The sequence below is a fragment of the Sciurus carolinensis genome, chromosome 7, assembly GCF_902686445.1.
Source record: "Sciurus carolinensis chromosome 7, mSciCar1.2, whole genome shotgun sequence".
Lineage (NCBI taxonomy): Eukaryota > Metazoa > Chordata > Mammalia > Rodentia > Sciuridae > Sciurus > Sciurus carolinensis.
In genome coordinates, this window is record NC_062219.1 from 112,454,109 (window position 1) to 112,465,888 (window position 11,780).

Here is an 11,780-nt window from a genome sequence, read left to right on the forward strand (position 1 = left end):
GGGGTCCATAGCCACAGGTTCTTTTGATCCTGCAGGAAGAATTTCGAAGGAGTTTGCAGAGTATAGATAGGAATTTGTTAGAGAAGTGAGAAATGAGGATGACATACAGTTTAGGCACTGTAGGGGATGCCTCCAGAGAGAATGGTGGCATGGCTCTTACACAGTCTGGGGTTTTTAGGGTTTTGGGTCCCTCTCTTCTGGTCTTGGTTTCATATTCCTCCCTTGAGTGACCTTTTTGTTTAGCCCTTAAGTTTTCTTTACAAAGGTCTTTTTTTTTTTTTTTTTTTTTTTTTTTTTTTTTTTTCCTTTTTTTGGACTGGGAATTGAACTTTATCACTGAGTCACATCTGAAGGGTTATTGAAAATAATATTCCTATGGAAAGTAATATTCCTATAAGACAGCTCCCCAAGAAGAATGGAGGGACGGTGTGGCTCAGGAGGAGAGAGGGAAAATTGGCCAAAAATTAAGCCTCTCCCAGTGTATTCTTTCCTGATAACAATGGACCCTGGGGGAAAGGGGCAGATACTGAATCCTGGGCCCTGAACCTTGACCTTCCCCCATGGCAAATTAGTCCTAAATGACAAATGGGCAAGATTTGAGTACTCATCTCTGGGGGTCTGGTTTTAACCTGTACCACTAGCCCCTGACGGTCAAAAGTGCACAGTCAAAACTGCATGTGCTTGGCTTCCAATGATTACATCATTGTACTCTATAAAACCAAAATCCCCTCTGTAACTGAGGGCCATTTTTCTCATTGGGAAAATGGACCCTAATGGTGCCTGATTCTACGAAAAAATAAAGGCTTCTCTGAGGTCTGCTTCCCGTCCTTTTGCACTTACAACATCCCCAGCCTTTCTTTTTTTTTATTTTGAGACAGGGTCTTGCTAAATTGCTTAGGGCCTGGCTAACTTACTGAGTCTGGTTTTGAACTTGTAATCCTTCTGCCTCAGGTTCCCAAGCTGCTGGAATTACAGGTATGTGCCACCATGCCCAGTCACTTTTTAAAATCTGAATATTTTAGAGATTCTTATCGAAATGCTTATGGATGAAATTATAGAATGTCATGGATTTGCTTCAAAATATTCTGGGGCTGGGAAAAAAGATGGAATATAGTTGAATTAAAATTGGCCTCAGTTGGTAATTGTTCAAGTTAGGTGATGAATAAATGGGGGTGAATTATAATTCTGTTTTTGCATGTTTGGAATTTTTTCATCATAAAGCTTCTTTAATGAAGATATGGAGGGTTTGGGACATTTTTTCTCAAAGAGCAGCCCATTCGCATCAGGGTCCCCTGAATTGCTTATTAAAATGCAGATTCCAGAGTGTATTCCTAGAGCTGATGAGTGAGGAAGGGAGTCTGCCATCTTCTTTGGGTGATTCTTACACTCAAGCTCCACAGATATCAAGAACCTTGTCCAAGGTTTTAGAAGAGGTGAAACAGATTGAATTATCCCTCACCCCCAGTTGAGAATGTTTCTCCTGGTGAGAATGGAGACTGAAGGGCTGCAACCCCCAACCCTGACAGGTGCCAAAGAAGCTGAGAGTAGAGACTGCTCTCTGCCCTCCTGTCTATCTGACTCGGGCTAACCAAATCTACATATGTGTATTCCTGCCTTTTATTTATTTATTTATTTATTTATTCATTCATTATTATTATTTTTTTCGGTGCTGAGGATTGAATCCAGGGCCTTGTGCTTGCAAGGCAAGCACTCTACCAACTGAGCTATCTCCCCAGCCCTGAAGATGGAAGTTTTGAGATAATAAATTTCTGTCTTCCTTCAAAACTGGCTTCAAATAAAACCTATTTTCCTACCAATTTGACTCAGAATATTTTGGAGTGGAGGGCATTGTAGCATAGCCTCTTCCTGCCCGGTGGGACTGGTACCACCCAGTAAAAACTAGTATACATCACAGCTGTGCTCTAGACCAGGAATCATCATATCCAAATCGTGCCCCTCAATGCAAAGCCTCAAAGTTCAGTTTCTGGATCGGGAAACTCCCTAATGAATTTATATTTAAACTACTGTCTGTGAGAAATAGGAAATCTGGTGGTCCATTATCAGAATATATTATTTAGCCTTAAATGTAAATTGGGATTAAGATCTGATCATAGCTATTTTGAGTTTCCCAACCTGTACCTGATGGCGGCCATTTTAATTATAGCCCTTCCCTGTGTCTGCCCCAATTTTAAAATCAACCAATCATGTAAAACGTATCCCTGAGTTCCTCCTATCAGAGAAAGGGGCAGTGCTGCCTTAGGGATAAAAACAGGCAGCAGCCTCCCCACCCTAGTGTGCTTGCTTGCCCGGCTTTCTTTGGGAGTAGAAGTAAAGTTTGCCTTGCTGAGTAACATTTGAACACATCTGATTTCTTGTGGCACCCTCCTATTTCTAACATAACAAAATTAAAAATACATTCTTTTGCTTTAATGTCTTTTTTGTTATTCAAACTCAGGGCCACAAATGCCCCAGCATACTGCTTACTGATCCCAAAGAAAGAACTAGGTAGACTGAATGCATAGGGTTTGGACATTGTATAACCGCAGTCACCACTTGATACTGTGAATATAGCCCTTGCTGCTCTGCCACTACAACTTATTTTTCAAATAAGTTTGACACGTTTCTTATCTTCCTCTCTCCCTGCTCCTCCCTAACCTCTCCCCATCCCTAATCTCAGAGGAAACAGGATTACCTTTATTCCCCATTCTGGGCAGATTTATTTGTCCTTGAGTACAAACCCACCATAGGAATGAAGTCATTCAGACCTTGGGAATGGTACCAGAAGATCTCAGAAATGACTATTTCCCAAATTAACAAGTGAATTACAACTCCAGAGAACACGTGGAATTTAGCCTTTGAATCACCTTTTTAAAAGCTCCCTGTTCCTGCTGATGGGCAGAATCACAGCCTCTGGGACAGGAGTCCCCTGTGTTTCTCCTTTGCTAGCAAAGCAATAAACCTTATTTTTCCTTTTTCTCAAAACCATGAATTGGAATCAGGGACAAGTACCAAGCTTTCAGCAACAGTTTTATTACTCACTCACTCCTTAGAGGCAGCAGGCTGGGATAAACTGAGGGCCACCCTGTGTCTAGAAGTGGTGGGAGGTGGGATATATGATAAATTGCATGCCCAGATGGATTTCTTCAGACGTTTTATGAGTATATTCTTTCACTTTATAATCAAGTTCACTCTGCTTTGATCCCCACCTAAATATTTGAGAAAAGGAAAGTAGCCCATTTCCCGTTTCCTCTGTTATCACTTTTTTTTTTTTCTTTTTGTACCAGAAATTGAACCCAGGGTTGCTTAGCCACATCCCTACCCTTTTTTTTTTTTTTTTTTTTTTTTTTTTTTTTTTTTTTTTTTGGTACTGGGAATTGAACTCAAGGGCACCCAACCCCTGAGCCCCATCCCAGCCCTATTTTTTGTGTTTTACTTAGAGATAGGATCTCACTGAGTTGTTTAGTGCCTTGCCATTGCTGAGGGTGGTTTCAAACTCAAGATCCTCCTGCTCAGCCTTCTGACCTGCTGGGATTACAGGCATGCACCACCGTGCCCGGCTGTTACCACATTCTTTAAAGTCCTTATCTCACCATCTGGAACAACAAGCTTTCCTAGGCACTGATTTGTGTTTACCCCAATAGTTGTACATGTAGTAGCCTTTAGAAAATGTAGAAATACAGAAAAATATAGAGAAAATGCAAAAAACCCTGGTGGTGGGCCTGGGAATATATCTCACTGGTAGAGCACTTGCCTGGCATGTGGGAGGCTTTGGGTTCAATCCCCAGCAAAACACACACATACACAAACATGACTACCCAACTGAGTAGGGAAGAAGGTATCTGTGAGTTTTAGCTGCTATATACAAATACATCATCCTATACAGAGGCCTGAGCTAAAGTGGATGGTGTGAAGTTAAGTGTGGGGGCTGTCATAGGCAGAGAAAAAGGGTACTCTTTAGAAAAGGAGTAAGAGGGACAGATGTTTCTGTTAAAGATTCTACCCCAACTCATGGTCAGTTCAATGCTCACACCCACTGGAGGGATCCTAGTTCCCACTGACCTTCTGCAGTAGTTGGGGGAGGATGTGACTCCCTTTGTATTAGTCAGTTTTTTCACTGCAATGACTAAAAGACCCAACCAGAACAATTGTAAAGGGGGAAAGTTTATTTAAGGGCTCATGGTTTCAGAGGTCTCAGTCCATATACAGCCAGCTCCATTTCCCAGGAGCTTCAGGTGAGTCTGAACATCATGGCAGAAGAGTGTGGCAGAGGGAAGTGGCTCACATGATCAGGAAGCAGAGAGAGCGAGAGAGACCCCACTCTCCAGATACAAAATATATACCCCAAAGTCACATCCCCAATGCCCACCTCTTCCAGCCACACCCTACCAGCCCTTAGTTACCACTCAGTTAATCCCCTCAGGGGTTAAGACTCTCACAAACCAATCATTTCTCCTCTGAAATTTTTTGCATTGTCTCACACATGAGCTTTTGGGAGACTTCTCACACCCAAACCATAACATTATACCCTCTGGTCCCCGAAAGTTCACAACCATCTCACAATGCAAAGTATGTTTTGTCTAAGGGTCTCCATAGTCCCAACAGTTTCAAGATTGCCCAAAAGTTCAAGTCCAAAGTGTCCTTTGAGACTCAGGGCATAACAATCAAAAGCTGTTTACAAGTATCCAGAGTACAGGTACAGAGTAAACATTTCCATTCACAAAAATAGGGGCATAGAAAGAAGGGACCAAAGCAAGACCAAAATCCAGCCAGGCAAACAAGTCCTGTAGCTCCATGTCCGACATCAAAAATACGTGGCATTTTGATGTTCTCTTCAAAGGGACTGTGTAGCTCCACCCCTGTGGCCTTATTGGTTGCAACCCAGTGGCCTTTCTGTTGACTTTCTGCTCAATTCCTGTAACTTTCCTAAGATGATGCCCCTTATTGCTGGCATATCTTAATCTTGGGGGTCTCCACTGCAGCTTCAGCATCCTCCTCACTTCTCCATCCTTTGCCCTCTTAGGGAATGTCTGCAGGGACTTCAACCCTGCTGCACCTTGCCTTGCCTCCCAGGCCTTCCTTTGAAATCTTGGTGGAAACCTCCATGACCCTAACTCCAGCATCCTCCATTCTTGCAGAAGCAGTACCATGCGGTTGATGCCAAGGTCTGCTACCATCTCAAGCACTAGCCAAGCCTCCAGGGACCCTTGCTGCAGCACCCTCTGAGTGTCTGGGTGGCTGAACATGGTGGAAAAACTTCCTAGATCCCCCTTGTGCAAGAAGGGTGCCCCTCTGGTCTCTTCTCAAGAGAATTTTCACCTTTACTCCCCTGAGCCTGACATGGGTGTAGCCAGCTCCTGAGATGCTCTCAAGCCATCTTTCTTATTGTCTCTGGGCAAAGTCTTTAGCCTTTCTTTAGTGTCAATAATGTCTTTAACAACTGCGACTTCCCTAACCTCAGTTTTACTGCCTTTAAGTTCAAGTTTTTCAAATCTTTATTCTCTGTTTTCTGCTCCTGATTATCACAATAAATTTGGCTAAAAACTGCCAGCAATATCCATGCCACCACCTGAATGCTATGCTGCCTAGATATTTCTTCTGCCAGATTTAGAAGTCCTTCATTTTAAAAAAAACAGCCTCACAGAAAGTGTCAGAACATGGGCAAAATGCAGACAACTACTCAGTCAGAACATAACACAAATGGTCTCTAGTCCAATTACCAATACTGTCCCTTTCCTCTAAACCCTCTTGAGCCCTGTCTTCACCATCCAGAATCCTATCAGCATTTTGGTCTTCTGAGCTCCCACCAGAATTGGTCATTAAGCTCTGCTTACAACCTAAAGCATTTCCAGCTTGCACTGCTAAGCATCTCAAAATTCTTTCCACCAGTTCCAAAGAGCTCAAAAAGTTTTTGAACCACGTGGTCAGGTTAGTCACACCAATGACCCCACTCTCAGTACAAATTTCTGTTTTAGTCAACTTTTTCACTGCTATGACTAAAAGACCCAATCAGGACAATTGTAGAGGAGAAAAGTTTATTTGAGAGCTCATGTGTTCAGAGGTCGCAGTCCATACACATCCAGCTCCATTCCCCAGGGGCTCCAGGTGAGGCTGAACATCATGGCAGAAGAGTGTGGCAGAGGCAAATGGCTCACATTGAAACCAAAATTTTAGGTAATGATGTCAAATTGAGGAATGAGAGCCATAAGTCTAGGAAGTTGGTTTTCTTTTTTTCTTTTTTTTGGGGGGGCCATAGGGGGTTCTGGATATTGAACTCAGGGGTACTCTACCACTGAGCTACAACTTCATTCCTTTTCATTTTTTATTTTGAGACAGGGTCTCATTAAATTGCCCAGGTCAGCACTAAACTTGTGATACTCCTGCCTCAGCCTCCAAATTGCTGGGGTTACAGGCACACGCCACTATGCCCAGCTCATTTAGCATGTTTTTGAAGTTCACTAATGTAACATGTAACAGTAATTTATCCTTTAAAAAAGGGAAAAAAATAAAACAGTAATAGGTGGGGCACAATGGTACACACCTGTGGGAGGCCGAAGCAGGAGGATCACAAGTCCAAGGCCTGCCTGGGCAACTTAGTAAGACCCTGTCTCAAATTAAAATAAAAAGAACTGGGGACGTAGCTCAGTGGTAGAGCATATGCCTAGCATGTATGAGGCCCTGGGTTCAATCTTCAATATCGCACACACAAAATAAATAGCTACAGATACAATATCAAATAATTCATCCACTTAAAGCATAGAATTCAGAGATTTTTAGTACATTCAACCATCCTCACAGTCTGTTTTAGAACAGACTCAGGAAGAAACATCCCCTTTGGTTATTGACCCTGTTCCTTCCCAGACCTAATCTTTCTGTCTCTATGGACTTCCCTATTCTAGTCTTCAATAGTGAATGGAATCATATACTATCTGGACTTCTGCAACTGGCTTCTTTCACGTCATGTTTTCAAGGATTATCCAAATGCATCAGTAGTGTGTAGTATGTATCAGTGCTTCATTTCTCTCTTTTTTCCACTGGTAAAATACATGTAATATCACATTCACCATCTCGACCATTTGAGTGTACTGTCAATGGCATCAGGCACACTCACGTGGCTGTGCAGCCAGTGCACCATCCGTCCCCGGTACTTTTTTCATTTTCCTAAGCACTGTAACAATCACTCCCCTTCATCTTCCCTCCAGCCTCTGGGAACCACCATTCTCTATGGATTTGACTGCTCTAGGTATCTTATCTAAGCAGAATCATATGACTTTTGCCTTTTTATGACTGGTTTATTTCTCTTAGGAGCATGGTTTCAAGGTTCATCCATGTGGTAGCATGTGTAAAAATTTCCGTTCTTAAAATAGCTGAATAATATTCTACTTAGTGGATAAACATTTGTTTGTAGGTGGTTATGTATGAAGAAACAAAATGTCTATCCTCTATGGGTGGACTTTTGGGTTATTTTCATCTTTTCACTATTATAAATAACGCTGTTATAAACATTCATGCAAAGCCTTTGTGGACATATTTTTGGTTGTCATGGGCATGTACTTACTAGAAGTGGGATTGTTAGTCCATAACATCTGAAGAACTGCCAGGCTATTTTGCAAAGCAATAGTACCATTTTACATTCCCACAAGTAGTGCATCAAAGTTCCAATTTCTCCACATCCTTGTCAAGACTCATTATTACCTGATTTTTTACAAATTCTGGTTATCACCAGGCAAGTGGCACACGTGTTTTTTTGTTTTTTGTTTTTTGCAGTGCTGGGGATTGAACCCAGGGCCTTGTGCATGCAAGGCAAGCACTCTACCAACTGAGCTATATCCCCAGCCCAGCACACACATTTTTTAAAAATACTTTTTCATTGTTGATTTACCTTTATTTTATTCATATTTATACGCAGTTTTGATAATCAATCCCAGTGCCTCATATATGCTAGGCAAGGACTCCACCACTGAGCCACAATCCCAGGCCCAGTGGCACACACTTGTAATCCCAGGGGTAAGGAGACTGAGGCAGGAGGATTGCAAGTTTAAAGCCAGCCTCAGCAACTTAGCAAGCCCTAAGCAACTCAGCAAGACCCTGTCTCTAAATAAAATATAAAAAGGGCTGAGGATGTGGCTCAGTGGTTAAGTACCCGTGTGTTCAATCCCTGGTGTAAAAAAAAATTGTAGCTATTCTAGGACAAGAAGTGGTGTCTCATTGAAGCTTGATTGGCATTTCCCTGATGACTGATGATGTTTAGTGTCTTTTCATAAACGTAATTGGTGTATCTCCTTTGGTGACACATCAGTGTTCTTTTTCAGGATTTTATTTATTTAATTTTGCTATTCTGGGTCCCTTGCAATTCCATATGGATTTTAGAATCAGTTTGCATTTCTGAATAGTGATGTTGAATTCTGACTCTGTTATTCACTATTTATGTGATCTTGGGCAAGTGTTTTGAGCTTGAAGAGCTTCAGTATGCTCATCTATAAAAGTGGTAAATGGTAGAGTCTCTTTCACAGAGTTAGTGGCAGGATTAACTGAGATAATATAGGCAAAACATTTAGCAAACTGCCTGGGACATAATAGTTGCTTAATAACTGTTATTATTCTCATTGTACACAATTTTGCAGATGAAGAAACACTGTCAGAGAAATTAAATGACTTATTTGCAGTCACACAGGTAGCCAATAAAGGATTGAACTAATAATTCTATCCTCTGCTAAAAAGCCATTTTTCCTTTGGGAGCCCTTTTGTCCAACTTGATGGCTCCTCCTTGTGGCCAATAAGCAGAGATTTACTCACTGGACTTGGGAAACATGCTTGGCATGGTTGCCGTAGGTAACAAACTGAGCAACCCGTGACACTGAGCTGCTGCAGAGGCTCCTGGAGTCCTTTCCTGGCTGCTTTCTATGATCTGTCCCTCCTCTGAATTCCAGAAAAAGCAATCATACTGTGCTATTCACGTTTATTATGCTCTGTTTTATACAATTGATGTCATGGGTTTGAATCTCAATGCATAAACTTAAAAATTTCCAAATATATCAAAACCACAACATTGTCCTGGTGGATGAGGCCAGGAATACTAATAATAGAAATCAATAATAATTATTATTGTGGAAATTCTGTTTTTTTGTTTGTTTATTTGGTACTAGGGACTGAACTCAGGGGCACTTGACTACTGAACCACATCCCCAGCTCTATTTTGTATTTTATTTAGAGACAGGATCTCACAGAGTTGCTTAGCACCTCACTTTTGCTGAGGCTGGCTTTGAACACTCGGTTCTCCTGCCTCAGCCTCCTAAGCTGCTGGGATTATAGGTGTGCGCCACTGCGCCTGGCTGAAAGCCTGGTTCTTTATAGATTCTTATTTTATTATTCACAACAACCTAGCAGTGTAGGTTTATTATTTTCATTTCACAGGTGAGGAAATTGAGGCTCAGAGAGGTTAAGTGACTTCCTCAGGGTCACAAAGCTAACAAGAAGTTGAGCCAGGATTTGAAACCAGGTCTACTTCCAGTCCTAGGCCTATGCCCATTCCATTCTTAGGTTCCTGTCCTGAAGAACCAAGCTGACACTCAGCTTCCCTTGACAGTGACACACTCAGCAACCTCCAGTGGATTCCCCACAGCACTTTGGTCCCACCTCCAAGTGCTCCAGGTCCAGTACTCCTATGATGTGTCCACGTTGTTCTCCTCCACCAGAGTAAAGTTCCTGGAAATCACAGATCTGTCTTATTTATCTCTATTCTCATCATTTTTTGAATATTTGGCACTCAGTAGAGACCCAAAATGTTGAATAAATTGATAAATAAGTAAGTAAGTAAATAAATAAATATTAAACATTATGGTATTAAAAGTATATGCCTTGCTGGGTATGGTGGTGCATGTCTGTAATTTTAGTGACATAGGAGACTGTGGCAGGAGGACTGCAAATTCAACAGCAGTCTTAGCAACTTAGCAAAACTCTGTTTCAAAATAATAATAAAGAAGGGCTGAAGTTCAAAAAAAAAAAAAAAAAAACCTAAAAAAAGGAAAGAAATAATTTTTTTTTTAATATTGGGAGTTGAACCCAGAGGCCCTTTACACTGAGCCACATCCCCAGCCCTTTTTATTTTTTTATTTTAAGACAGAGCCTTGCTGAGGTGCCAAGGTTGGTCTTAAACTTGCAACCAGTTTCAGCCTCCCGAGTTGCTGGGATTACAGGTGTGCGCCACTGTGCCTGGCTAAAAGTACATTATCTTATATGACACTTTAATTGCTCTAATGGTTCATGTTATTATTAGAGAGATACAATTTACAAACATAACAGGGCCTATAAATAAAAATGAAAATTAAAAATTAAAAAAATAAGTTAGTAAATGATAAGAAGTTGATATCATCAGGAACACTCTTCCAGTCAAGTCTAGCATAGCTGCATCTGATTGGTCTAGCCGAAGTCAGTGCCAGCATCTGGCTGCTAAGGAGTCTGGGAAAGCACAGATCTGGTGTTTTTAGCTTCTATAGTGAGAAGTGGGAGCTCCTTCATAAAAGATTCGTAAGGTGGGAAATTCTCAGATTCTGAGAAGCTTCCAACCTCAGTTCCTCAAAAGGAAATGTCTTCCTACACTTGGCCAAAGCTAGAGGGCAGGCAAATAAAGGGGAAAGGTCACTTAAGAGGTCAGGGAGTAGTCCAGGACAGTGGCAAGAGGAAACCTGGAAGGAGAGTTTAAGGAGGAAAAGGTAAGGTGCCCAGTGCTTTGGTGAATACTAGGGAGACATGGTCTTTATATTTCTCATGAAAAGGGTGTTCTATGACCTATCCAAAAGCAACTTCAGTTCAATGTGGAAGTATAAGTCAATCAGAGGGAACTATGGAGACAATGAATGTAAAGACATGGAGGAATCTATAGAAAAAGTATTGGAGATATTTGCTGGTTTTTGTTTGTTTTTGGACCAAGGATTGAACTTGGGGCACTTGACCACTGAGCCACATTCCCAACCCTATTTTGTATTTTATTTAGAGACAGGCTTTCACTGAGTTGCTTAGTGTCTCGCTTTCACTGAGGCTGGTTTTGAACTCCCTATCCTCCTGCCTGAGCCTCCTGAGTCCCTGGGATTACAGGGGTGCACCACTGCACCTGGCTTATTCACCTCTGTTAACATCACAAAAACTCACCCATGTCATCAATTCATTACTCATTCCATGGCGTGATTTGCCTGTGATTCCACCTGTAGGAAAGGGAAATAGAAAGTGGCCAGGATAGATTTAGGGGGTGATGATGTCCATTGTTCTCTTGAAAACAGTTAAATCAAATTCTTCAAAGTACAAAAGAAATTCTCATTTATCACAACCCGGGAGTCAGGGCCAGTTAAAATTCTGACATACAGTTCCCCTTTATCCATAACAGCACCCTCCTCCTGGTCCATGAATTTTTGGGAGAATCTACCCCACTCCCAAATCAGATCGAGCAGGGGATCAGCAAGACCTCACCACTTTTCCTTGGCTATAGGTACAGTGAAAGGTGTGCAATGATATTTTCCTGGGATGAAAGCTGGCACTCTTTTCAGTTAGATTTGAGCCTGGGGAGATTTGAGCTTGGGGTCACTGCAGCCTTCTGGCAGTTTGAGAAAGGAGCTAACATGGAGCATGTGGGTACTGGAATAGGGAGAGAAACCACACCCTGGGCGGCCCCTGTGAGTCACGGGAACCATCTACTCACCTTTGTTCAGGTTTATCAAAATATAGAAATCTCTTTTTTTTTTTTAACCAAAGTGGAATCATACTATGTACATTATTTTGGTACTTTTTTG